The following is a 27312-nucleotide window of genomic DNA, read 5'->3' on the forward strand; positions in this document are numbered from 1 at the left end:
AAGGCAGACAGACACGGGAATTAAAAAGTAAACTCTGAAGGTTTAATGAAGCAAAAAAACCAGGAGGGAAGAAACAAAATGAGAGAGGCCGAGACAAACTATAGGTGCGTGATGCGGCAGACGAACCAAGTTCGAGATCCAGGGGCGAGAGTCTGTGGGGGAGTCCAAGTGTCCAGAGGATAGGAGAAATCCGTCCGAGGAAGGGGAAGAGGAAGAGGTCAGAGGAAGAGGGGCTAGGAAGGTTGCAGAGGAGTCGCTGGAAGACGCAGGGAGACGCAGGGAGTCGCTGGGGAGCCTGGAGAGATGCTGGGTCCACGGGACGTGTTGCCAAAAACATCAGTAAGATCAAGCACTGGCCTGAGTGCATAGGGGCCTTTTATGGGTGCAGAGTCGTTTGGGCGGATTGGGTGCAGCTGCAGGAGAGGGCCAGGTGGTGGTGGTTGAGCTGATTGCCCAGGAGGAGGTGGGGCCAGAGTAGGAGTCACAACAGTACCCCCCCCCGACGACGGGAGGCACCGGACGACCGCCCAAGAGCATCCGGGTGCTCCCGGTAGAAGTCTTCGAGGAGGGAGGGGTCAGCGAGATAGGATGGGGGCACCCAGCTCCGGTCTTCGGGGCCGTAACCCACCCAATCCACCAGGTACTGGAAGCCCCTTCCCCGTCGGCGGACCGCCAGCAGCTTGTTAACGCTCCACACGGCTCTCCGTCCGACAGGACCTATGGGGGAGGTGGAGTCGGAGCAGGAGGGGACAGGGGGCTGGTAGAGAAGGGTTTAATGAGCGAGACGTGGAAGACCGGGTGAACTTGAGGGCGGCAGGGAGATCCAAACGGACTGCAGAGGGGTTGACGATGCTGCAGATGGTGTATGGACCAATGTAGCGGGGGTTCAGCTTTCTGGAGGAAGTCTGCGAGGTCTGGAGGGGCAGGTCCCGGGCCAACAGCCAGACCTTCTGGCCAGGCCGGTAAGCAGGGGCCGGCCTCCTTCGCCGGTTGGCTGAACGCCGGGACTGCTCAGTGGCCCGCAAGATGGCTTTGCGGGCAGTCTTCCAGATGCGCCTACATCGGCGGAGATGGGCCCTGGTAGACGGCACTGCGATCTCCAGCTCCTGCTGGGGGAACAGAGGGGGTGGTAGCCCAGGAAACATTGAAAGGGGGACATACCAGTAGCAGAGCTCTCCATGGCGTTGAGGGAGTATTCCACCCACGGCAGGAACTTGGACCAGGAGGCAGGATTGCTGGTGGTCACGCAGCGCAGGGCCGCCTCCAAAGCCTGGTTGGCCCGTTCGGCTTGTCCGTTGGACTGGGGGTGGTACCCAGAGGACAGGCTGACCGTGGCCCCAATCCCCTTGCAGAAGGCCTGCCACACCCTAGAAATGAATTGGGGGCCACGGTCAGAGACCACGTCAAGGGGGATCCCATGGAGACGTACAACGTGGGAGACCAGGAGTTCAGCAGTTTCTGCAGCAGAAGGGAGTTTGGGGAGGGCGACAAAGTGGACCCCCTTGGAGAAGCGGTCCACAATGGTCAGGATGGTGTCGTTCCCCTGCGAGACGGGGAGGCCCGTCACAAAATCCAGGGCTACGTGAGACCAGGGTCGACTGGGGACGGGAAGGGGGTGCAGAAGGCCTGCTGGCGAGCGATGGGAGGCCTTGCTGCGGGCACAGACCGTGCAGGCGCCCACAAACTCCCGAACATCCTCTTGGAGGTTGGGCCACCAGAAGCGCCGCTGCACAAACTCCGCCGTCCGACGCACGCCCGGATGGCAGGCGAAACAACTGGAGTGGCCCCACTCTAGCACCTGCGGCCGGACGGAGGAAGGCACGAACATTCGGCCCTGAGGCCCGTTCCCAGGATCTGGCTCGTCTCTCTGGGCTTGCTCGACGGCCGTCTCGATCGGCCAGGAGATGACCCCTATGACCCGGGCCGGGGGAACGATGGTGTCAGGGTCCCTGGGGGCGCCGGGGAATTCCTCCGGAAACTGGCGGGAGAGGGCATCAGCCCGGATATTCTTGGAACCAGGACGGAAAGTGAGGGTGAAATCAAACCGACTGAAGAAGAAGAGAGCCCAGCGGCCCTGTCTGGGATTGAGTCTCTTGGCCGTTCTCACATAGGTCAAGTTCTTATGGTCCGACCACACAAGGAACGGGTGCTTTGCTCCCTCCAGCCAGTGTCTCCACTCCACCAAGGCTCCATAGACCGCCAGAAGTTCCCTGTTGCCCACATCGTAATTTCGTTCAGCCGGATCAAAACGGCGGGAAAAGTAGGCACATGGGTGAATCTTCTGGTCTGCCTCGGACCGCTGGGAGAGGACTGCCCTGATGCCCGCGTCCGAAGCATCGACCTCGACGATGAACTGCCGAGCGGGGTCTGGATGGGCGAGCACCGGAGCCGTCGTGAACCTGTCCTTGAGGGCCGAGAAGGCGGTCTCAGCCTCCGGTGTCCAGGCGAAAGGGCGCGAGGTGGAGGTGAGAGCGGAGAGAGGGGCAGCCACTTGACTGAACCCTTTGATGAACCGCCGGATGAACCCGGCGAACCCAAGGAACCGGCGAAGCTGAGTGCGGTCGGTGGGGCGTGGCCACTCCACCACAGCCTGGATCTTGGCCGGATCTGCGCGCACCCGCCCCTCCTCCACGATGTAGCCGAGGTACCCCACTGAGGCGGAGTGGAAGACGCACTTCTCGGCTTTGATGAATAGTCGGTTCTCCAAAAGCCGTTGTAGGACCAGGCGAACATGCTGGTGGTGCTCCTCCATGGTGCGGGAGAAGATCAAGATGTCGTCCAAGTAGACCACCACAAAGACGTTGATCATGTCCCGGAGCACATCGTTGACCAACTCCTGGAAGACGGCGGGGGCGTTGGAGAGGCCGAAGGGCATGACCAGGTATTCGAAGTGCCCGAGGTGTGTGTTGAAGGCGGTCTTCCATTCGTCCCCTTTCCTGATCCGCACCAAGTGGTAAGCGTTGCGGAGGTCTAACTTAGTGAACACCCGGGCATGAGTGAGAGGCTCGAACGTGGAACTCATAAGGGGAAGAGGGTACTTGTTCTTAACGGTGATGTTGTTAAGTTTGCGGAAGTCGATGCAGGGCCTCAGGCCGCCATCCTTCTTGGCTACAAAGAAGAAACCTGCAGCTAAGGGGGATGACGATGGTCTTATGATCCCAGAGGCAAGGGATTCAGTGATGTAGTTGCGCATCACCTCCTTCTCTGGGATGGAGAGATTGTAAAGTCGACCCGTGGGGTAGGGAGCCCCGGGGAGGAGGTCGATGGGGCAATCATAGGGCCGGTGAGGGGGAAGGGACAGAGCATTGTCCTTACTGAACACTGGGGCTAAATCATTGTAGATAGGGGGAACACCAGTGAGATCCGGGGGAGTGAGCGCGGGCCTGGGATTACTGGATGGAGAGGGGGCGGAGCGAAGGCAGTTGGCGTGACAGGCCACGCTCCACCCCAGGATCCGACCCGAAGTCCATGAGATGTGGGGGTCGTGCCTTTCCAACCACGGTCTTCCTAACACGAGTGGAGCGGTGGGGGCGTGCAAAACCAGGAAAGGTGTACTCTCTATGTGATTACCCGAGAGTGTTAGGGTGAGTGGGATGGTGCGATGCGTGATGTTACCCAGAGAGCGGCCATCGATCGCCTGGGGGGACAGGGAGCGATCGAGAGGAACCAGGGGAATGCCAGCTTGACGCGCGAGAGAAAAGTCCATCAGGGACTTATCAGCCCCAGAGTCAATGAGAACACTCACCGGAATAGACTCCTTATCCCAGGAGAGGGTTGCGGGGAAGAGGCGGTTGTGTCGCTCGGTGGGTTGGGGAATCACAGCTCGGCTCACCAGTACTCCCCCTACTGGTGAGCAGGCCCTTTTGGTCGGACGGGGCAGGCTTGGATGAAGTGGCCGTTGTTTCCGCAGTACAGGCACAACTGGTCTCGGAGTCTTTGCTCCCGCTCCTGCCGTGAGAGACGGGACCGGCCGATCTGCATGGGTTCCTCTCCGACTCTGGGGGAGGAGTGAGGGGGATTGCAAGAGGATGTGAGGAGGCGGGGCGGCAGTGCTGGTAAGGGAGAAGTCAGGGACAGAGGAAGTGCGGTGGGAGAGTTGGCGGGTAGAACCGCCCGCACGTTGGGCGCGCTCCTGGCGGCGCTCCCGTAGTCGTTCATCCATCTGGAGCGAGAGGGTGATCAGCTCGTTGAGTGACGAGGGGCGGTCTCTCACAATCAGGTCCTTGATTGCCTCACTCAGGCCCCGTCGATAGGCGCTACGGAGCGCGGTCTCGCCCCAGCGGCTCTCTGCAGCCAGGATGCGGAACTCAAGGGTGTACTCCGCAACTGACCGTGACCCCTGCTGGAGAGCGAGCAGACGACTCGCGGCGTCTTCACCGTAGGTGGGGTGCTCGAACACAGCCTTGAACTCCCGTCGAAAGGCGCTGTAGTCTGAGGAGAGGCGGGGGTCCAGGTCGACGGCAGCTATGGCCCAGCTCAATGCCTTGTCGGCCAGGAGGGAGGTTATAAATCCAACCTTGGCCTCGTTGGAAACAAATCTGGAGGGCTGATGGCGGAAGAGCAGCTCACATTGGTGGAGGAACCCCTTGCCCAGGTCGAAATCCCCGCCGAACACACGGGGGCTGGCAAGGTTGGGCTCGGCTCGGGGAGAAAGCGGGAGAGATGGTTCTGATGGAGCAGCCCCACCGGGGTCGCTGCCTAGCTTCTGAATAATGGAAGCCAAAACGGTTGCCATGGCGGACATCTGGTTGGAGAGGGCGGACAGGGTACTGGAGGTGGTCTGGGAGGAGCTCTGGAGCTCGGAAATCTCCCCCTGGATTGTGGGGAAGGCCTTGGTTAGCTCCGACTGAAGGGAGGAGAGCTGGGCAGAGTGGGCCTCCACTCTTCTTTCGAGGGGGGAGGGTAACGTGGGGGTCCTAGGGTCGCCGGCTGCCCCGGGGTTCCACCTTGACTCATCTTGGCTTGATCTTTCTGTTAAGCTCGAGAGAACTGGCGGTCAAGTGTGGCGGAACCCCAAAGAAGGCAGACAGACACGGGAAAAAAAGTAAACTCTGAAGGTTTAATGAAGCAAAAAAACCAGGAGGGAAGAAACGAAATGAGAGAGGCCGAGACAAACTATAGGTGCGTGATGCGGCAGACGAACCAAGTTCGAGATCCAGGGGCGAGAGTCTGTGGGGGAGTCCAAGGGTCCAGAGGATAGGGGAAGAGGAAGAGGTCAGAGAAGAGGGAGGGGCTAGGAAGGTTGCAGAGGAGTCGCTGGAAGACGCAGGGAGACGCAGGGAGTCGCTGGGGAGCCTGGAGAGATGCTGGGTCCACGGGACGTGTTGCCAAAAACATCAGTAAGATCAAGCACTGGCCTGAGTGCATAGGGGCCTTTTATGGGTGCAGAGTCGTTTGGGCGGATTGGGTGCAGCTGCAGGAGAGGGCCCAGGTGGTGGTGGTTGAGCTGATTGCCCAGGAGGAGGTGGGGCCAGAGTAGGAGTCACAACATGTTGGCCATTTTCACATCCTTGTCTCTCAGTGGGAGCCCCACACAGTAATGTCCATCTGTAAACTTCAGAATCAGAATCAGAATCAGAATCAGAATCAGAAGAAGGTTTATTGCCATTGTTCATGTAATACACAGTATTACACAAACTAGGAATTTGTCATGGTGTGCCGCTGCGACATTCAACATAACACTAAACATCAACACCACACTAGAATAAGATAAATAAAATAAAATAAGACCTATATACAGTATATACATAACTTGGTTGTCTTTTGCACTGACTGCATAAACAATTTGTCCTCCTGAGACATTTCTTCTTTATCGTCATATAGACGCTCCGGAAAATCTTTGTTATACTGCTGTATCAGTAACTGTTCCACTTCCTCCACTGCAACTCTGTTAACACCGTAATGAGCTGTTTTACCTCTGAAAAGTGTGTTTTCGTTTGTCACTGGTCCACACACCATCCAGCCAAGAACCGTCTTTACCGCGTAGGGCCCTTCCTCCTGACTATTAATTACATGCCAGGGCTCCATTAATTTAGAGTTTAGTGTTGTAGCTGCACTCTTCTTTCCTGTTGTCATATTAGTTGCGAAGCTACTTCCTTTTGATACACTCTTGACCACTTTCTCATTTTCTTTGCCTTTTCCTGCTGTAGATGTGTTTTTGCCCTGTAGGTCACCAAAAAGTGGACGACGCAACCAGAGAGGAGGAGGTTGAAGAAGTGGTGAATCTGCAACAATAAAACCCAGATTACAGTTTGATTGAAGCCTCATTTTCTTTGATGATGGTGAATTTCATCACTTTCGCTTTGAATATCGGAACCATTCTTGTTTATAGGCTGGTTGGAATTTATCCCCACTTGTGATACACCATCTTCAGGCCCAATCTCTTCCTCTTCTTGGTCTGTGGGGTGGAAGCTTGAAATCTCCTGCTCCATCCATTTTTCAGTTTCTTCAGTAAACTCACTGATGACCATCATTTTGGGCTCAAACCAGTTCTTAATATCAGCCTCCTTCTCATCTTCAGACAAAAGACCTCCTATTTGCCTATTTATCTCCCTAAAGTCCAGCACACTGGCGTTGAACTTATCCTGCATTATTTCTTGCACTGTTGGCAGATTACCAGCTTCAGTGCTCGGACTGTGAACTTCCCTCATTAGAGTTGTGATTCGAGCCAACGTTCCTCTTCCGGTGCCAAGTAGCCTGTGCAGTTTATCCTCAATGGCTTTCTCAGTTAACTTGACTGTTTTACTCCCTCAGTTCTTAGTTTCTCAGTTTTTAGCTTTACACCTTTTATCCCATTTACTATTTTAGTCCTTCAGTTTTTAGCTCCAGTGTTTCCTCATGTTGTTTCCTCATGGTGTCTCCTCATGGTGTCTCCTCATGGTGTTTCCTCATGGTGTCTCCTCATGGTGTTTCCTCATGGGGGCCTGCCAGGCTGGGAGATGTTTCCGGTCTACCGCTGGGGGTGTGCTGTCCCGTGGACAGCTCTGGCCTGGGGGGTTAGGGGGCTCTGTGCCTTGGTGTGGAGCCTCCGGTCTGTCCGGGTCGGGCTGGTCTTTGTGGCGGTACCACCTGTGGTCACGGACCGTGACCTCCCTCGGCCTGGTGGGCCTCCAAAGGTGGCGTCTCCTTCACCTCAGGTCTCGGTGCCCAGCCATGTCTCAGCTTGTTTGTGTGTGTGGGTGTGTGTGTTTAAGTGTGTGTATCTGTGTGTGTATCTGTGTGTGTGTCCTTTTTCTTGATTCTCTTGTTTGTCTTTGTTGTTTTGATCCTCTGTGAGGCACTTTGTGCTACCCAGTGTATGAAAAGTGCCATATAAATAAAGATTGAACTGAATTGAATTGTAGATGTATAGATGAGCAGATGTATAGATGAGTAGAAGTAGATATATAAATGTATAGATGTGTAGATGAGTGTCGCAGGTCAAATGTTCTGGACCAGGTTCTTCTCCCGCCCGATTGTTTCTGTTCCTGCAGATGATTCCATCCTAACTCGACCCCGCAGGAGGATCCACCTGTTATCTGACCCCTGAGGCTAAACTGGGACCAGTCATTACTAATTCGGACAGGTGAGCAGCTCAATCCTGGCTTCGCTGATCTGTCCTGTTATAGATGTTTTATTACACGTGGGACCGGCGCAGAAACGCTGACATGATTGTTACTGGAATTTTCAGTTTACTGTAATCTGATCTGAACCGGGTCCAATGTGTGACGCCATCGGGGTGTGGAGGAAGTTCAGGAGCCTGAAGAACTGTGGAGGTGAGGAGAAGGTTCCTCCCCATGATGAGTTCCTCTGTCTGCTCAGGAGGAACTGACAGAGTTTTAATGTCCCATCACAGAATTGTGAAGAAACGACGCAACCAGAGAGGAGGAGGTGAAGAAGTGGTGAATCTGCAACAATAAAACCCAGATTACAGTTTGATTGAAGCCTCATTTTCTTTGATGATGGTGAATTTCATCACTTTCGCTTTGAATATCGGGAACCGGAGACTTCGGACTCGCTTCTATTGCGGCGGAGAGCGGAAATGCGCCGGACCAATCAGGTGTGAGAGGAGGCACGAGGCACCTTAAAGCGCCGCCGTCGGTGGCGGTGACCTCACTCTTCCAACACCATGCGCGAGCTGTGGGTCTCGTGCCTCCTCTTCTGCTTCGCTGTGACGTCGGCAGGTGAGAAACCCACCGTGGAGGCGGCTTTGATAGATTATTGATGATTGATTATATATCTGATGGGAGGTGTTGGAGGTTCCGCGTGCAGGAGGCGGCTGCTCACGATGCCAGAATTGTCCTCCTGGACTCTTGATCTGCTCCTTTTTCAACACTTCACTTCTTTCATTTGTTAGTCACAATATTTAAATATCAGCCAACACTGAATAGAACACGTTCTTGATGACTTCCCCCGCGTTGCCATGACAACCATAAATGAGGCAATTCTAAACCAGAGACCATAATTGTTTTCCTATTTTATGTAATTAAACTTGTATTAAACTCTAAACTTTTGGCTTCCTGTAATTAAATTTACCATTTCTAAATATAATTGATCATCTAATACATTTTAAAATAATGTTGTGGCGGACACACAGGGGTGTATCTCACACCCAGGTGATGCATGGGGTGATGGACATGGTGAACTGTGAACTTCCCTCATTAAAGTTGTGATTCGAGCCAACGTCCTCTTCTGGTGCCAAGTAGCCTGTGCAGTTTATCCTCAATAGCTTTCTCAGTTAACTTGACTCCCTCAGTTCTTAGTTTCTCAGTTTTTAGCTTTTACACCTTTTTTCCCATTTACTGTTTCAGTCCTTCAGTTTTTAGCTCCAGTGTCTCCTCATGGTGTTTCCTCATGGTGTCTCCTCATGGTGTTTTCCTCATGGTGTTTCCTCATGGGGGCCTGCCAGGCTGGGAGATGTTTCCGGTCTACCACTGGGGGTGCTGTCCCGTGGACAGCTCTGGCCTGGGGGGTTAGGGGGCTCTGTGCCTTGGTGTGGAGCCTCCGGTCTGTCCGGGTCGGGCTGGTCTTTGTGGCGGTACCACCTGTGGCCACGGACCCTGACCTCCCTCGGCCTGGTGGGCCTCCAAAGGTGGCGTCTCCTTCGCCTCAGGTCTCGGTGCCCAGCCATGTCTCAGCTTGTTTGTGTGTGTGGGTGTGTGTGTTTAAGTGTGTGTATCTGTGTGTGTGTGTCCTTTTTCTTGATTCTCTTGTTACTCTTTGTTGTTTTGATCCTCTGTGAGGCACTTTGTGCTACCCAGTGTATGAAAAGTGCCATATAAATAAAGATTGAATTGAATTGTAGATGTATAGATGAGCAGAAGTAGATATATAAATGTATAGATGTGTAGATGAATGTCGCAGGTCAAATGTTCTGGACCAGGTTCTTCTCCCGCCCGATTGTTTCTGTTCCTGCAGATGATTCCATCCTAACTCGACCCCGCAGGAGGATCCACCTGTTATCTGACCCCTGAGACTAAACTGGGACCAGTCATTACTAATTCGGACAGGTGAGCAGCTCAATCCTGGCTTCGCTGATCTGTCCTGTTATAGATGTTTTATTACATGTGGGACCAGCGCAGACACGCTGACATGATTGTTACTGGAATTTTCTGTTTTCAGTTTACTGTAATTTGATCTGAACCGGGTCCAAATGTGTTACGCCATCGGGGTGTGGAGTACTGAAGAACTGTGGAGGTGAGGAGAAGGTTCCTCCCCATGATGAGTTCCTCTGTCTGCTCAGGAGGAACTGACAGAGTTTTAATGTCCCATCACAGAATTGTGAAGAAACGACGCAACCAGAGAGGAGGAGGTTGAAGAAGTGGTGAATCTGCAACAATAAAACCCAGATTACACGTTTGATTGAAGCCTCATTTTCTTTGATGATGGTGAATTTCATCACTTTCGCTTTGAATATCGGTGTAATGGCACTCCATCCTCATTTAACGTACCATTTTTAAGCTGCAGACACAGTAATTCTTCACTCGCTCGCATGACATGAGATGTAATTCCATTTTAAGAGTCTTTATATGAATTCCAAAAGATTACAGCTCACATAACGTGACGGTAAGAAAACGTTGTGCTCCCGTATCTAATGCAGCTCACCTGGCCTGACGCTGCGCATGCGCTCTTAAGTCAATCTCAGAGAGCGGCATCCAAAACTTTACATCAACAATCATTTTTATTACGAGTTACACAATAACATGCACCATGCATCAAACAAATTGCAAACATAAATTGCACGTCATTTTTACACACATCAATTCTGCTCTATGGCTCTTACATGTCCGGCCCCTAATTGGGTTAACTGTAAGATTACACAATTATCAATTTAACTCAAAACTAAGAGCCATCAAATTAAAACTATTAACATAATAGAAATAATCTTTCTTAACTAAAATAAATCTTTTCTTACATATTGTCCATTGTGTTTACATGGCTTCCTGCAAAAGGCATAACTCTGCACAGACCCCTCTCCAGGGTGCTGTTTTGTCTGCAACTTCACCCTCACAGTTCCACTGGAATCAGGGAAAGTTTGTACTATTCTTCCCATGATCCACGTGCTTCGTGGGGATGAACTGTCCACTACTAGCACCACATCTCCAGGTTCAAAGTTCCTTCTTTGTCTCGTCCACTTCTGGCGTTCCTGTAGGAGGGGTAAGTATTCACGAGTCCACCTACGCCAGAGTAGATCCGCTAGATACTGTACCTGCCTCCACCGCTTTCTTGCGTATTGGTCATCCTTGTTGAAGATTCCTGGTGGCATGTTGGGCTGGGTCTTCATCAACAGCAGATGGTTGGGAGTCAGAGGTTCAATGTCGCATGGATCATCTGACACACTTGTTATGGGTCGGCCATTTATTATACTTTCCACCTCACAAAGAAGGTTTGAAGACTGTCGTCTGTGAGGGTCTGTTCCTTTAGCAGAGCGCCGAGAATCCTACGCACTGTACGGATTTGCCGCTCCCATATTCCTCCTTGATGTGAGGCAGCTGGACTATTGAAAATCCATTTGATGCCCCTCTCTTGCATTGTCTTCTCCATCTCTGATTGGTCCAGGTTTTTTACAGCTTCTCTCAATTCCTTCTCGGCACCAACAAAATTGGTGCCATTGTCGGAACGCATTATGGAGATCTGTCCTCTTCTACTTATGAAACGACGAAGGACATTGATACAAGCACTTGTGTCAAGACTATCTGCCACCTCGATATGCACTGCCCTGATGGTGAGGCAGGTGAACATCACACACCCGTACCTTTTAACAGTGCTCTGGCCCCGTTTCACTTCGAATGGGCCAAAGTAATCAATTCCAACGTTGGTAAACGGCGGTTTGTCTGGTAAAAGACGATCTTCCAGCAGAGGTGCCATTTTTTGTTCTCCAACTTGTCCTCGAAGTCTTCTGCAGACCGTGCATTTAGATATGATCTTCCTGATGGCTGAGGTTGCTTGAGGGATCCAAAACCTTTGTCTCAACTGCGATAACATGTAGTTGCGCCCAGAGTGACCGATCTTCTCATGGATTTCATTCAGTATGAGAATTGCAACTCTGGAGTTTTGGAGAGTATCACAGGATGTTTGGTCTCAGCTGGCATGGCCGCTCTGTTGAGCCGTCCTCCTACTCTCAGGAAGCCATCTTGCAACATGGGATCAAGCCTGTACAGCTGGCTGCTTTTCTTGACAGGCTTATTGCTGCAGAGAGCTCTAATTTCCTCAGGAAAGCATTGACTTTGGCTGTACCGGATGATTTCTGCCTCTGCTGTCATCAGCTGCTCAAAGGTAACAGATCTCCTTTCCATAGTACTTCTGTACTTTTCCATGTTCTGTTGCACAATCACCTTCTGCTTCTCTGGATCCTTTTCGGATTGACTGGTCTCACTTAGAAGACCAAGTGAGACTGGTCTCACTTAGAAGACCAGTTTTTCAGGTGGATCAACAACTTTCTAACTTCCATAATCCATGCAACCGCCCTCTTCAACCGGTTCCAACTGTCATAGTATTGAAGTAATTTGGACATACAGTCAAACTTTTCATCGATTGTGATGGTGTTTACTGTGATAGTTTTAACCTCTGGATCATTCTGCAAGTTCTGATTCATGTTTTCTGGTCTCTGTGGCCATTCACTTTCTGGCTGTAAAAGGAACTGTGGGCCATTTATCCAGTCTCTATCTTGCATCAAGCTTCTAGCTTTCAGACCCCTGGTTGCCTTGTCAGCCGGGTTCTGCGACGTCCTGACATACCTCCACTGCGATGGCTTGGTGGCCTCTCGTATGAGTGTAATCCTGTTTGCCACGAAGGTCTTGTAGCGGGCAGTCTCGCTGTCTATGTATTTCAGGACCGTTGTGCTGTCAGTCCAGAAGATTGACTGCTGGAGTGGGATCTGCATTTCCTCCTGCAGCATTCTGTCCACCTTCACTGCAACTACTCTGCTGCAGTCAACTCTAGCCTGGGAACGGTGATCTGTTTTAGCGGCGAAACTCTAGACTTCCCCATCGCAAGTGAACAGTGGATCCTGCCCTTGTCATTCTCCAGAACGAGGTAAGATGCTGTGCCATAGGCAACCTCGCTTGCATCAGAAAAATGGTGCAACCTGGCCACCTTTGTGGTTCCAAAGTTCTTGGGTTTGACACATCTACTCATGCTGAAGCCTGAGACGAGAGTAAGATCTTCCAGCCACTTATACCATCGTTCTGTCCAGGAGTCACTGAATTCCTCATCCCATCCTAGCTTTTCTTTACACAAGTCCCTCATAAGAAGCTTGGCGGGGAGTATCAGTGGTACTAGGAAGCCAAGAGGGTCGTAAGTAGAATTTACGACAGAGAGAATTCCTCTTCTCGTCTTGGGCTTGTCCTGTGACTTGATTCGGTATGTAAACGTACACCATTGCACTCCTAGAGCTCGCTCTGTGGGCAAGTCATCCTGTGCGAGATCCAGGTCTTTCAGCTCAGTAGCTCGGAGTTCTGCAGGAATGGATGACAAGACTCTCCTGCTGTTACTGACCCACTTTGTGAGGCTAAACCCTCCCTCAGCACACAGGTCTCGAAGGCTCTTTACCAGGGCAACTGCTTCTTCCTCTGTAGCCACAGATTTCAAACAGTCATCTACATAAAATTACGTAGAACCGTTTCCACGGCTTCTGGGGCTGCGGTGCCTCTTCTTCTATCTTCTGCCGTTCTGCGTAGCGCATAAGAAGCAACACTAGGGGATGAAGTTGCTCCGAAAAGATGTACGACCATCCTATACTCCTTTACAGGTGCGCTAAGGTCACCATTCGGCCACCACAAAAAACGCAACAGGTCTGCATCTGTCCCCGGAACTCTGACCTGATAAAACATGGACTCAATGTCCGCCATCATCGCTATCGGTTCTTCCCGAAACCTCATTAAGGCACCAATGAGCTTGTTGGTGAGGTCAGGTCCCTGCATCAACTGACCATTGAGCGGCACATCCTGAAAGGTGGCATTGCAATCAAAGACCACACGTATTTTCTTTTTCTTCAGGTGGTATACCCCATGGTGTGGGACATACCAACCCTGTTGTCGTCACGGGAAAGCTGATCTTGAGGAACTTCCATGGCGTAACCTTTTTCCAGTATAGTGTCCATAAATCTTCTGTAGTCCTCAAGAAACTCTTTGTTCTTCATCAGCTTTCTCTTCAGAGCAGCAGCTCGCTGTTCGGCCACACAGCGGTTGTTGGCCATTTTCACATCCTTGTCTCTCAGTGGGAGCCCCACACAGTAATGTCCATCTGTAAACTTCAGAATCAGAATCAGAATCAGAATCAGAAGAAGGTTTATTGCCATTGTTCATGTAATACACAGTATTACACAAACTAGGAATTTGTCATGGTGTGCCGCTGCGACATTCAACATAACACTAGACATCAACACCACACTAGAATAAGATAAATAAAATAAAATAAGACCTATATACAGTATATACATAACTTGGTTGTCTTTTGCACTGACTGCATAAACAATTTGTCCTCCTGAGACATTTCTTCTTTATCGTCATATAGACGCTCCGGAAAATCTTTGTTATACTGCTGTATCAGTAACTGTTCCACTTCCTCCACTGCAACTCTGTTAACACCGTAATGAGCTGTTTTACCTCTGAAAAGTGTGTTTTCGTTTGTCACTGGTCCACACACCATCCAGCCAAGAACCGTCTTTACCGCGTAGGGCCCTTCCTCCTGACTATTAATTACATGCCAGGGCTCCATTAATTTAGAGTTTAGTGTTGTAGCTGCACTCTTCTTTCCTGTTGTCATATTAGTTGCGAAGCTACTTCTTTTGATACACTCTTGACCACTTTCTCATTTTCTTTGCCTTTTCCTGCTGTAGATGTGTTTTTGCCCTGTAGGTCACCAAAAAGTGGACGACGCAACCAGAGAGGAGGAGGTTGAAGAAGTGGTGAATCTGCAACAATAAAACCCAGATTACAGTTTGATTGAAGCCTCATTTTCTTTGATGATGGTGAATTTCATCACTTTCGCTTTGAATATCGGAACCATTCTTGTTTATAGGCTGGTTGGAATTTATCCCCACTTGTGATACACCATCTTCAGGCCCAATCTCTTCCTCTTCTTGGTCTGTGGGGTGGAAGCTTGAAATCTCCTGCTCCATCCATTTTTCAGTTTCTTCAGTAAACTCACTGATGACCATCATTTTGGGCTCAAACCAGTTCTTAATATCAGCCTCCTTCTCATCTTCAGACAAAAGACCTCCTATTTGCCTATTTATCTCCTTAACGTCCAGCACACTGGCGTTGAACTTATCCTGCATTATTTCTTGCACTGTTGGCAGATTACCAGCTTCAGTGCTCGGACTGTGAACTTCCCTCATTAGAGTTGTGATTCGAGCCAACGTTCCTCTTCCGGTGCCAAGTAGCCTGTGCAGTTTATCCTCAATTGCTTTCTCAGTTAACTTGACTGTTTTACTCCCTCAGTTCTTAGTTTCTCAGTTTTTAGCTTTTACACCTTTTATCCCATTTACTATTTTAGTCCTTCAGTTTTTAGCTCCAGTGTTTCCTCATGGTGTTTCCTCATGGTGTTTCCTCATGGTGTTTCCTCATGGGGGCCTGCCAGGCTGGGAGATGTTTCCGGTCTACCACTGGGGGTGCTGTCCCGTGGACAGCTCTGGCCTGGGGGGTTAGGGGCTCTGTGCCTTGGTGTGGAGCCTCTGGTCTGTCCGGGTCGGGCTGGTCTTTGTGGCGGTACCACCTGTGGCCACGGACCGTGACCTCCCTCGGCCTGGTGGGCCTCCAAAGGTGGCGTCTCCTTCACCTCAGGTCTCGGTGCCCAGCCATGTCTCAGCTTGTTTGTGTGTGTGGGTGTGTGTGTTTAAGTGTGTGTATCTGTGTGTGTATCTGTGCGTGTGTGTGTATCTGTGTGTGTCCTTTTTCTTGATTCTCTTGTTACTCTTTGCTGTTTTTATCCTCTGTGAGGCACTTTGTGCTACCCAGTGTATGAAAAGTGCCATATAAATAAAGATTGAACTGAATTGAATTGTAGATGTATAGATGAGTAGATTTATAGATGAGTAGAAGTAGATATATAAATGTATAGATGTGTAGATGAGTGTCGCAGGTCAAATGTTCTGGACCAGGTTCTTCTCCCGCCCGATTGTTTCTGTTCCTGCAGATGATTCCATCCTAACTCGACCCCGCAGGAGGATCCACCTGTTATCTGACCCCTGAGGCTAAACTGGGACCAGTCATTACTAATTCGGACAGGTGAGCAGCTCAATCCTGGCTTTGCTGATCTGTCCTGTTATAGATGTTTTATTACATGTGGGACCAGCGCAGACACGCTGACATGATTGTTACTGGAATTTTCTGTTTTCAGTTTCCTGTAATTTGATCTGAACCGGGTCCAAATGTGTTACGCCATCGGGGTGTGGAGTACTGAAGAACTGTGGAGGTGAGGAGAAGGTTCCTCCCCATGATGAGTTCCTCTGTCTGCTCAGGAGGAACTGACAGAGTTTTAATGTCCCATCACAGAATTGTGAAGAAAGGACGCAACCAGAGAGGAGGAGGTTGAAGAAGTGGTGAATCTGCAACAATAAAACCGAGATTACAGTTTGATTGAAGCCTCATTTACTTTGATGATGGTGAATTTCATCACTTTCGCTTTGAATATCGGTGTAATGGCACTCCATCCTCATTTAACGTACCATTTTTAAGCTGCAGACACAGTAATTCTTCACTCGCATGACATGAGATGTAATTCCATTTTAAGTCTTTATATGAATTCCAAAAGATTACAGCTCACATAACGTGACGGTAAGAAAACGTTGTGCTCCCGTATCTAATGCAGCTCACCTGGCCTGACGCTGCGCATGCGCTCTTAAGTCAATCTCAGAGAGCGGCATCCAAAACTTTACATCAACAATCCTTTTAATATTACGAGTTACACAATAACATGCACCATGCATCAACAAATACAAACATAAATTGCACGTCATTTTTACACACATCAATTCTGCTCTATGGCTCTTACATGTCCGGCCCCTAATTGGGTTAACTGTAAGATTACACAATTATCAATTTAACTCAAAACTAAGAGCCATCAAATTAAAACTATTAACAGAATAGAAATAATCTTTCTTAACTAAAATAAATCTTTTCTTACATATTGTCCATTGTGTTTACATGGCTTCCTGCAAAAGGCATAACTTCTGCACAGAGACCTCTCCAGGGTGCTGTTTTTGTCTGCAACTTCACCCTCACAGTTCCACTGGAATCAGGGAAAGTTTGTACTATTCTTCCCATGATCCACGTGCTTCGTGGGGATGAACTGTCCACTACTAGCACCACATCTCCAGGTTCAAAGTTCCTTTTTGTCTCGTCTACTTCTGGCGTTCCTGTAGGAGGGGTAAGTATTCACGAGTCCACCTACGCCAGAATAGATCCGCAAGATACTGTACCTGCCTCCACCGCTTTCTTGCGTATAGGTCATCCTTGTTGAAGATTCCTGGTGGCATGTTGGGCTGGGTCTTCATCAACAGCAGATGGTTGGGAGTCAGAGGTTCAATGTCGCATGGATCATCTGACACACTTGTTATGGGTCGGCCATTTATTATACTTTCCACCTCACAAAGAAAGGTTTGAAGACTGTCGTCTGTGAGGGTCTGTTCCTTTAGCAGAGCGCCGAGAATCCTACGCACTGTACGGATTTGCCGCTCCCATATTCCTCCTTGATGTGAGGCAGCTGGACTATTGAAAATCCATTTGATGCCCCTCTCTTGCATTGTCTTCTCCATCTCTGATTGGTCCAGGTTTTTTACAGCTTCTCTCAATTCCTTCTCGGCACCAACAAAATTGGTGCCATTGTCGGAACGCATTATGGAGATCTGTCCTCTTCTACTTATGAAACGACGAAGGACATTGATACAAGCACTTGTGTCAAGACTATCTGCCACCTCGATATGCACTGCCCTGATGGTGAGGCAGGTGAACATAACACCGTACCTTTTTAACAGTGCTCTGGCCCCGTTTCACTTCGAATGGGCCAAAGTAATCAATTCCAAACGTTGGTAAACGGCGGTTTGTCTGGTAAAAGACGATCTTCCAGCAGAGGTGCCATTTTTTGTTCTCCAACTTGTCCTCGAAGTCTTCTGCAGACCGTGCATTTAGATATGATCTTCCTGATGGCTGAGGTTGCTTGAGGGATCCAAAACCTTTGTCTCAACTGCGATAACATGTAGTTGCGCCCAGAGTGACCGATCTTCTCATGGATTTCATTCAGTATGAGAATTGCAACTCTGGAGTGTTTGGAGAGTATCACAGGATGTTTGGTCTCAGCTGGCATGGCCGCTCTGTTGAGCCGTCCTCCTACTCTCAGGAAGCCATCTTGCAACATGGGATCAAGCCTGTACAGCTGGCTGCTTTTCTTGACAGGCTTATTGCTGCAGAGAGCTCTAATTTCCTCAGGAAAGCATTGACTTTGGCTGTACCGGATGATTTCTGCCTCTGCTGTCATCAGCTGCTCAAAGGTAACAGATCTCCTTTCCATAGTACTTCTGTACTTTTCCATGTTCTGTTGCACAATCACCTTCTGCTTCTCTGGATCCTTTTCGGATTGACTGGTCTCACTTAGAAGACCAGTTTTCAGGTGGATCAACAACTTTCTAACTTCCATAATCCATGCAACCGCCCTCTTCAACCGGTTCCAACTGTCATAGTATTGAAGTAATTTGGACATACAGTCAAACTTTTCATCGATTGTGATGTTTACTGTGATAGTTTTAACCTCTGGATCATTCTGCATGTTCTGATTCATGTTTTCTGGTCTCTGTGGCCATTCACTTTCTGGCTGTAAAAGGAACTGTGGGCCATTTATCCAGTCTCTATCTTGCATCAAGCTTCTAGCTTTCAGACCCCTGGTTGCCTTGTCAGCCGGGTTCTGCGACGTCCTGACATACCTCCTCCACTGCGATGGCTTGGTGGCCTCTCGTATGAGTGTAATCCTGTTTGCCACGAAGGTCTTGTAGCGGGCAGTCTCGCTGTCTATGTATTTCAGGACCGTTGTGCTGTCAGTCCAGAAGATTGACTGCTGGAGTGGGATCTGCATTTCCTCCTGCAGCATTCTGTCCACCTTCACTGCAACTACTGCTGCAGTCAACTCTAGCCTGGGAACGGTGATCTGTTTTAGCGGCGAAACTCTAGACTTCCCCATCGCAAGTGAACAGTGGATCCTGCCCTTGTCATTCTCCAGAACGAGGTAAGATGCTGTGCCATAGGCAACCTCGCTTGCATCAGAAAAATGGTGCAACCTGGCCACCTTTGTGGTTCCAAAGTTCTTGGGTTTGACACATCTACTGCTGAAGCCTGAGACGAGAGTAAGATCTTCCAGCCACTTATACCATCGTTCTGTCCAGGAGTCACTGAATTCCTCATCCCATCCTAGCTTTTCTTTACACAAGTCCCTCATAAGAAGCTTGGCGGGGTATCAGTGGTACTAGGAAGCCAAGAGGGTCGTAAGTAGAATTTACGACAGAGAGAATTCCTCTTCTCGTCTTGGGCTTGTCCTGTGACTTGATTCGGTATGTAAACGTACACCATTGCACTCCTAGAGCTCGCTCTGTGGGCAAGTCATCCTGTGCGAGATCCAGGTCTTTCAGCTCAGTAGCTCGGAGTTCTGCAGGAATGGATGACAAGACTCTCCTGCTGTTACTGACCCACTTTGTGAGGCTAAACCCTCCCTCAGCACACAGGTCTCGAAGGCTCTTTACCAGGGCAACTGCTTCTTCCTCTGTAGCCACAGATTTCAAACAGTCATCTACATAAAAATTACGTAGAACCCGTTTCCACGGCTTCTGGGGCTGCGGTGCCTCTTCTATCTTCTGCCGTTCTGCGTAGCGCATAAGAAGCAACACTAGGGGATGAAGTTGCTCCGAAAAGATGTACGACCATCCTATACTCCTTTACAGGTGCGCTAAGGTCACCATTCGGCCACCACAAAAAACGCAACAGGTCTGCATCTGTCCCCGGAACTCTGACCTGATAAAACATGGACTCAATGTCCGCCATCATCGCTATCGGTTCTTCCCCCGAAACCTCATTAAGGCACCAATGAGCTTGTTGGTGAGGTCAGGTCCCTGCATCAACTGGCCATTGAGCGGCACATCCTGAAAGGTGGCATTGCAATCAAAGACCACACGTATTTTCTTTTTCTTCAGGTGGTATACCCCATGGTGTGGGACATACCAAACCCTGTTGTCGTCATGGGAAAGCTGATCTTGAGGAACTTCCATGGCGTAACCTTTTTCCAGTATAGTGTCCATAAATCTTCTGTAGTCCTCAAGAAACTCTTTGTTCTTCATCAGCTTTCTCTTCAGACCAGCAGCTCGCTGTTCGGCCACACAGCGGTTGTTTGTGTTTAAGCTCGAGAGAACTGGCGGTCAAGTGTGGCGGAACCCCAAAGAAGGCAGACAGACACGGGAATTAAAAAGTAAACTCTGAAGGTTTAATGAAGCAAAAAACCAGGAGGGAAGAAACAAAATGGAGAGGCCGAGACAAACTATAGGTGCGTGATGCGGCAGACGAACCAAGTTCGAGATCCAGGGGCGAGAGTCTGTGGGGGAGTCCAAGTGTCCAGAGGATAGGAGAAATCCGTCCGAGGAAGGGGAAGAGGAAGAGGTCAGAGGAAGAGGGGCTAGGAAGGTTGCAGAGGAGTCGCTGGAAGACGCAGGGAGACGCAGGGAGTCGCTGGGGAGCCTGGAGAGATGCTGGGTCCACGGGACGTGTTGCCAAAAACATCAGTAAGATCAAGCACTGGCCTGAGTGCATAGGGGCCTTTTATGGTGCAGAGTCGTTTGGGTGGGCGGATTGGGTGCAGCTGCAGGAGAGGGCCCAGGTGTGTGGTTGAGCTGATTGCCCAGGAGGAGGTGGGGCCAGAGTAGGAGTCACAACAGTACCCCCCCCCCCCCCCCTTACGGGAGGCACCGGACGACCGCCCAAGAGCATCCGGGTGCTCCCGGTAGAAGTCTTCGAGGAGGGAGGGGTCAGCGAGATAGGATGGGGGCACCCAGCTCCGGTCTTCGGGGCCGTAACCCACCCAATCCACCAGGTACTGGAAGCCCCTTCCCCGTCGGCGGACCGCCAGCAGCTTGTTAACGCTCCACACCGGCTCTCCGTCCGACAGGACCTATGGGGGAGTGTGGAGTCGGAGCAGGAGGGGACAGGGGGCTGGTAGAGAAGGGTTTAATGAGCGAGACGTGGAAGACCGGGGTGAACCTTGAGGGCGGCAGGGAGATCCAAACGGACTGCAGAGGGGTTGACGATGCTGCAGATGGTGTATGGACCAATGTAGCGGGGGTTCAGCTTTCTGGAGGAAGTCTGCGAGGTCTGGAGGGGCAGGTCCCGGGCCAACAGCCAGACCTTCTGGCCAGGCCGGTAAGCAGGGGCCGGCCTCCTTCGCCGGTTGGCTGAACGCCGGGAACTGCTCAGTGGCCCGCAAGATGGCTTTGCGGGCAGTCTTCCAGATGCGCCTACATCGGCGGAGATGGGCCCTGGTAGACGGCACTGCGATCTCCAGCTCCTGCTGGGGGGAACAGAGGGGGTTGGTAGCCCAGGAAACATTGAAAGGGGGACATACCAGTAGCAGAGCTCTCCATGGCGTTGAGGGAGTATTCCACCCACGGCAGGAACTTGGACCAGGAGCAGGATTGCTGGTGGTCACGCGCAGCGCAGGGCCGCCTCCAAAGCCTGGTTGGCCCGTTCGGCTTGTCCGTTGGACTGGGGGTGGTACCCAGAGGACAGGCTGACCGTGGCCCCAATCCCCTTGCAGAAGGCCTGCCACACCCTAGAAATGAATTGGGGGCCACGGTCAGAGACCACGTCAAGGGGGATCCCATGGAGACGTACAACGTGGGAGACCAGGAGTTCAGCAGTTTCTGCAGCAGAAGGGAGTTTTGGGGAGGGCGACAAAGTGGACCCCCTTGGAGAAGCGGTCCACAATGGTCAGGATGGTGTCGTTCCCCTGCGAGACGGGGAGGCCCGTCACAAAATCCAGGGCTACGTGAGACCAGGGTCGACTGGGGACGGGAAGGGGTGCAGAAGCCTGCTGGCGAGCGATGGGAGCCTTGCTGCGGGCACAGACCGTGCAGGCGCCCACAAACTCCCGAACATCCTCTTGGAGGTTGGGCCACCAGAAGCGCCGCTGCACAAACTCCGCCGTCCGACGCACGCCCGGATGGCAGGCGAAACAACTGGAGTGGCCCCACTCTAGCACCTGCGGCCGGACGGAGGAAGGCACGAACATTCGGCCCTGAGGCCCGTTCCCAGGATCTGGCTCGTCTCTCTGGGCTTGCTCGACGGCCGTCTCGATCGGCCAGGAGATGACCCCTATGACCCGGGCCGGGGGAACGATGGTGTCAGGGTCCCTGGGGGCGCCGGGGAATTCCTCCGGAAACTGGCGGGAGAGGCATCAGCCCGGATATTCTTGGAACCAGGACGGAAAGTGAGGGTGAAATCAAACCGACTGAAGAAGAGAGCCCAGCGGCCCTGTCTGGGATTGAGTCTCTTGGCCGTTCTCACATAGGTCAAGTTCTTATGGTCCGACCACACAAGGAACGGGTGCTTTGCTCCCTCCAGCCAGTGTCTCCACTCCACCAAGGCTCCATAGACCGCCAGAAGTTCCCTGTTGCCCACATCGTATTTCGTTCAGCCGGATCAAAACGGCGGGAAAAGTAGGCACATGGGTGAATCTTCTGGTCTGCCTCGGACCGCTGGGAGAGGACTGCCCTGATGCCCGCGTCCGAAGCATCGACCTCGACGATGAACTGCCGAGCGGGGTCTGGATGGGCGAGCACGGAGCCGTCGTGAACCTGTCCTTGAGGGCCGAGAAGGCGGTCTCAGCCTCCGGTGTCCAGGCGAAAGGGCGCGAGGTGGAGGTGAGAGCGGAGAGAGGGGCAGCCACTTGACTGAACCCTTTGATGAACCGCCGGATGAACCCGGCGAACCCAAGGAACCGGCGAAGCTGAGTGCGGTCGGTGGGGGCGTGGCCACTCCACCACAGCCTGGATCTTGGCCGGATCTGCGCGCACCCGCCCCTCCTCCACGATGTAGCCGAGGTACCCCACTGAGGCGGAGTGGAAGACGCACTTCTCGGCTTTGATGAATAGTCGGTTCTCCAAAAGCCGTTGTAGACCAGGCGAACATGCTGGTGGTGCTCCTCCATGGTGCGGGAGAAGATCAAGATGTCGTCCAAGTAGACCACCACAAAGACGTTGATCATGTCCCGGAGCACATCGTTGACCAACTCCTGGAAGACGGCGGGGGCGTTGGAGAGGCCGAAGGGCATGACCAGGTATTCGAAGTGCCCGAGGTGTGTGTTGAAGGCGGTCTTCCATTCGTCCCCTTTCCTGATCCGCACCAAGTGGTAAGCGTTGCGGAGGTCTAACTTAGTGAACACCCGGGCATGAGTGAGAGGCTCGAACGTGGAACTCATAAGGGGAAGAGGGTACTTGTTCTTAACGGTGATGTTGTTAAGTTTGCGGAAGTCGATGCAGGGCCTCAGGCCGCCATCCTTCTTGGCTACAAAGAAGAAACCTGCAGCTAAGGGGGATGACGATGGTCTTATGATCCCAGAGGCAAGGGATTCAGTGATGTAGTTGCGCATCACCTCCTCCTTCTCTGGGATGGAGAGATTGTAAAGTCGACCCGTGGGGTAGGGAGCCCCGGGGAGGAGGTCGATGGGGCAATCATAGGGCCGGTGAGGGGGAAGGGACAGAGCATTGTCCTTACTGAACACTGGGGCTAAATCATTGTAGATAGGGGGAACACCAGTGAGATCCGGGGAGTGAGCGCGGGCCTGGGATTACTGGATGGAGAGGGGGCGGAGCGAAGGCAGTTGGCGTGACAGGCCACGCTCCACCCCAGGATCCGACCCGAAGTCCATGAGATGTGGGGGTCGTGCCTTTCCAACCACGGTCTTCCTAACACGAGTGGAGCGGTGGGGGCGTGCAAAACCAGGAAAGGTGTACTCTCTATGTGATTACCCGAGAGTGTTAGGGTGAGTGGGATGGTGCGATGCGTGATGTACCCAGAGAGCGGCCATCGATCGCCTGGGGGACAGGGAGCGATCGAGAGGAACCAGGGAATGCCAGCTTGACGCGCGAGAGAAAAGTCCATCAGGGACTTATCAGCCCCAGAGTCAATGAGAACACTCACCGGAATAGACTCCTTATCCCAGGAGAGGGTTGCGGGGAAGAGGCGGTTGTGTCGCTCGGTGGGTTGGGGAATCACAGCTCGGCTCACCAGTACTCCCCCTACTGGTGAGCAGCCCTTTTGGTCGGACGGGGCAGGCTTGGATGAAGTGGCCGTTGTTTCCGCAGTACAGGCACAACTGGTCTCGGAGTCTTTGCTCCCGCTCCTGCCGTGAGAGACGGGACCGGCCGATCTGCATGGGTTCCTCTCCGACTCTGGGGGAGGAGTGAGCTGGGGATTGCAAGAGGATGTGAGGAGGCGGGGCGGCAGTGCTGGTAAGGGAGAAGTCAGGGACAGAGGAAGTGCGGTGGGAGAGTTGGCGGGTAGAACCGCCCGCACGTTGGGCGCGCTCCTGGCGGCGCTCCCGTAGTCGTTCATCCATCTGGAGCGAGAGGGTGATCAGCTCGTTGAGTGACGAGGGGCGGTCTCTCACAATCAGGTCCTTGATTGCCTCACTCAGGCCCCGTCGATAGGCGCTACGGAGCGCGGTCTCGCCCCAGCGGCTCTCTGCAGCCAGGATGCGGAACTCAAGGGTGTACTCCGCAACTGACCGTGACCCCTGCTGGAGAGCGAGCAGACGACTCGCGGCGTCTTCACCGTAGGTGGGGTGCTCGAACACAGCCTTGAACTCCCGTCGAAAGGCGCTGTAGTCTGAGGAGAGGCGGGGGTCCAGGTCGACGGCAGCTATGGCCCAGCTCAATGCCTTGTCGGCCAGGAGGGAGGTTATAAATCCAACCTTGGCCTCGTTGGAAACAAATCTGGAGGGCTGATGGCGGAAGAGCACTCACATTGGTGGAGGAACCCCTTGCCCAGGTCGAAATCCCCGCCGAACACACGGGGGCTGGCAAGGTTGGGCTCGGCTCGGGGAGAAAGCGGGAGAGATGGTTCTGATGGAGCAGCCCCACCGGGGTCGCTGCCTAGCTTCTGAATAATGGAAGCCAAAACGGTTGCCATGGCGGACATCTGGTTGGAGAGGGCGGACAGGGTACTGGAGGTGGTCTGGGAGGAGCTCTGGAGCTCGGAAATCTCCCCCTGGATTGTGGGGAAGGCCTTGGTTAGCTCCGACTGAAGGGAGGAGAGCTGGGCAGAGTGGGCCTCCACTCTTCTTTCGAGGGGGAGGGTAACGTGGGGGTCCTAGGGTCGCCCGGCTGCCCCGGGGTTCCACCTTGACTCATCTTGGCTTGATCTTTCTGTTAAGCTCGAGAGAACTGGCGGTCAAGTGTGGCGGAACCCCAAAGAAGGCAGACAGACACGGGAATTAAAAAGTAAACTCTGAAGGTTTAATGAAGCAAAAAAACCAGGAGGGAAGAAACAAATGAGAGAGGCCGAGACAAACTATAGGTGCGTGATGCGGCAGACGAACCAAGTTCGAGATCCAGGGGCGAGAGTCTGTGGGGGAGTCCAAGGGTCCAGAGGATAGGGGAAGAGGAAGAGGTCAGAGGAAGAGGGGCTAGGAAGGTTGCAGAGGAGTCGCTGGAGACGCAGGGAGACGCAGGGAGTCGCTGGGGAGCCTGGAGAGATGCTGGGTCCACGGGACGTGTTGCCAAAAACATCAGTAAGATCAAGCACTGGCCTGAGTGCATAGGGGCCTTTTATGGGTGCAGAGTCGTTTGGGCGGATTGGGTGCAGCTGCAGGAGAGGGCCCAGGTGGTGGTGGTTGAGCTGATTGCCCAGGAGGAGGTGGGGCCAGAGTAGGAGTCACAACATGTTGGCCATTTTCACATCCTTGTCTCTCAGTGGGAGCCCCACACAGTAATGTCCATCTGTAAACTTCAGAATCAGAATCAGAATCAGAATCAGAATCAGAAGAAGGTTTATTGCCATTGTTCATGTAATACACAGTATTACACAAACTAGGAATTTGTCATGGTGTGCCGCTGCGACATTCAACATAACACTAAACATCAACACCACACTAGAATAAGATAAATAAAATAAAATAGACCTATATACAGTATATACATAACTTGGTTGTCTTTTGCACTGACTGCATAAACAATTTGTCCTCCTGAGACATTTCTTCTTTATCGTCATATAGACGCTCCGGAAAATCTTGTTATACTGCTGTATCAGTAACTGTTCCACTTCCTCCACTGCAACTCTGTTAACACCGTAATGAGCTGTTTTAACCTCTGAAAAGTGTGTTTTCGTTTGTCACTGGTCCACACACCATCCAGCCAAGAACCGTCTTTACCGCGTAGGGCCCTTCCTCCTGACTATTAATTACATGCCAGGGCTCCATTAATTTAGAGTTTAGTGTTGTAGCTGCACTCTTCTTTCCTGTTGTCATATTAGTTGCGAAGCTACTTCCTTTTGATACACTCTTGACCACTTTCTCATTTTCTTTGCCTTTTCCTGCTGTAGATGTGTTTTTGCCCTGTAGGTCACCAAAAAGTGGACGACGCAACCAGAGAGGAGGAGGTTGAAGAAGTGGTGAATCTGCAACAATAAAACCCAGATTACAGTTTGATTGAAGCCTCATTTTCTTTGATGATGGTGAATTTCATCACTTTCGCTTTGAATATCGGAACCATTCTTGTTTATAGGCTGGTTGGAATTTATCCCCACTTGTGATACACCATCTTCAGGCCCAATCTCTTCCTCTTCTTGGTCTGTGGGGTGGAAGCTTGAAATCTCCTGCTCCATCCATTTTTCAGTTTCTTCAGTAAACTCACTGATGACCATCATTTTGGGCTCAAACCAGTTCCTAATATCAGCCTCCTTCTCATCTTCAGACAAAAGACCTCCTATTTGCCTATTTATCTCCCTAAAGTCCAGCACACTGGCGTTGAACTTATCCTGCATTATTTCTTGCACTGTTGGCAGATTACCAGCTTCAGTGCTCGGACTGTGAACTTCCCTCATTAGAGTTGTGATTCGAGCCAACGTTCCTCTTCCGGTGCCAAGTAGCCTGTGCAGTTTATCCTCAATGGCTTTCTCAGTTAACTTGACTGTTTTACTCCCTCAGTTCTAGTTTCTCAGTTTTTAGCTTTACACCTTTTATCCCATTTACTATTTTAGTCCTTCAGTTTTTAGCTCCAGTGTTTCCTCATGGTGTGTTTCCTCATGGTGTCTCCTCATGGTGTCTCCTCATGGTGTTTCCTCATGGTGTTTCCTCATGGTGTTTCCTCATGGGGCCTGCCAGGCTGGGAGATGTTTCCGGTCTACCGCTGGGGGTGCTGTCCCGTGGACAGCTCTGCCTGGGGGGTTAGGGGGCTCTGTGCCTTGGTGTGGAGCCTCCGGTCTGTCCGGGTCGGGCTGGTCTTTGTGGCGGTACCACCTGTGGTCACGGACCGTGACCTCCCTCGGCCTGGTGGGCCTCAAAGGTGGCGTCTCCTTCACCTCAGGTCTCGGTGCCCAGCCATGTCTCAGCTTGTTTGTGTGTGTGGGTGTGTGTGTTTAAGTGTGTGTATCTGTGTGTGTATCTGTGTGTGTGTCCTTTTCTTTTGATTCTCTTGTTTGTCTTTGTTGTTTTGATCCTCTGTGAGGCACTTTGTGCTACCCAGTGTATGAAAAGTGCCATATAAATAAAGATTGAACTGAATTGAATTGTAGATGTATAGATGAGCAGATGTATAGATGAGTAGAAGTAGATATATAAATGTATAGATGTGTAGATGAGTGTTGC

At 51.5% G+C, this 27312-nt stretch overlaps 1 protein-coding gene and 1 long non-coding RNA gene across 2 annotated transcripts in view; both read left to right on the forward strand.

Moving 5' to 3' along the window:
- LOC130523864 (hemicentin-2-like) overlaps positions 1 to 27312 on the forward strand; it is a 174734-nt gene that overhangs the window by 144790 nt on the left and 2632 nt on the right. The window lies entirely within an intron of this gene.
- Positions 8445 to 9831, forward strand: LOC130523869 (uncharacterized). Its single transcript, XR_008950031.1, has 3 exons — positions 8445 to 9488; positions 9601 to 9675; positions 9756 to 9831. It is a non-coding gene; the product is annotated as an uncharacterized LOC130523869 (long non-coding RNA).

Source organism: Takifugu flavidus, chromosome 4 (assembly GCF_003711565.1).
Source record: "Takifugu flavidus isolate HTHZ2018 chromosome 4, ASM371156v2, whole genome shotgun sequence".
NCBI classification, from domain to species: Eukaryota; Metazoa; Chordata; class Actinopteri; order Tetraodontiformes; family Tetraodontidae; genus Takifugu; species Takifugu flavidus.